The sequence below is a fragment of the Triticum aestivum genome, unplaced genomic scaffold (assembly GCF_018294505.1).
Source record: "Triticum aestivum cultivar Chinese Spring unplaced genomic scaffold, IWGSC CS RefSeq v2.1 scaffold103952, whole genome shotgun sequence".
Lineage (NCBI taxonomy): Eukaryota > Viridiplantae > Streptophyta > Magnoliopsida > Poales > Poaceae > Triticum > Triticum aestivum.
The window spans coordinates 1-944 of NW_025298732.1; the positions used below are offsets into that span (position 1 = coordinate 1).

Consider the following 944-nt stretch of genomic DNA (forward strand, 5'->3'; position numbering starts at 1 on the left):
CCTCCCTCTATACCGCAGCAACACGTATTTTTTACCCCTTTCAGAACGCGCTCCTCGCGCCACAAAGCCGCCTCTAGACGCGTGACCAATGAGCAGCGAGCTAAAACATATCGCAAATGTCAAAAATAATATAACGGGGTTAATATATATCGCGCACATGCGATATGTTTGTCACGAGGCGCAAAAAATAATTAAAAAGGGAATGCAACACGAGGACTTCACAGGAGGTCACCCATCCTAGTACTACTCTCGCCCAAGCACGCTTAACTTCAGAGTTCTGATGGGATCCGGTGCTTTAGTGCTGGTATGATCGCATCCCACATGTTACCCCCGCCTTCGTCCCTTATGCTTGCCACTCCCAGGTCCACTGCAAAGATGATTGTCATTCTTACTACCATTACAACCGTTGCCTAATAATGGATAATGCCCTATATATACTACTTACTCCCCCCCCCCTCAAACACGGAGACGAGTTTACCACGGTTTCCACCCGTCCCTCTATACCGCAGCAACACGTATTTTTTACCCCTTTCAGAACGCGCTCCTCGCGCCATAAAGCCGCCTCTAGACGCGTGACCAATGAGCAGCAAGCTAAAACATATCGCAAATGTCAAAAATAATATAACGAGGTTAATATATATCGCGCACATGCGATATGTTTGTCACGAGGACAAAAAATAATTAAAAAGGGAATGCAACACGAGGACTTCCCAAGAGGTCACCCATCCTAGTACTACTCTCGCCCAAGCACGCTTAACTTCGGAGTTCTGATGGGATCCGGTGCTTTAGTGCTGCTATGATCGCATCCCACATGTTACCCCCGCCTTCATCCCTTATGCTTTCCACTCCCAGGTCCACTGCAAAGATGATTGTCATTCTTACTACCATTACAACCGTTGCCTAATAATGGATAATGCCCTATATATACTACTTACTCCCCCCCC

General features: G+C 47.0%; 2 non-coding genes across 2 annotated transcripts; both read right to left on the bottom strand.

The window, feature by feature from the left end:
• Positions 1 to 199: 199 nt before the first annotated feature.
• Positions 200 to 318, bottom strand: LOC123179177 (5S ribosomal RNA). Its single transcript, XR_006490164.1, has one exon. It is a non-coding gene; the product is annotated as a 5S ribosomal RNA (ribosomal RNA).
• A 371-nt stretch (positions 319 to 689) lies between these two features.
• LOC123179178 (5S ribosomal RNA) lies at positions 690 to 808 on the bottom strand. The gene has a single exon (XR_006490165.1). It is a non-coding gene; the product is annotated as a 5S ribosomal RNA (ribosomal RNA).
• Between the last annotated feature and the right edge of the window lie 136 nt (positions 809 to 944).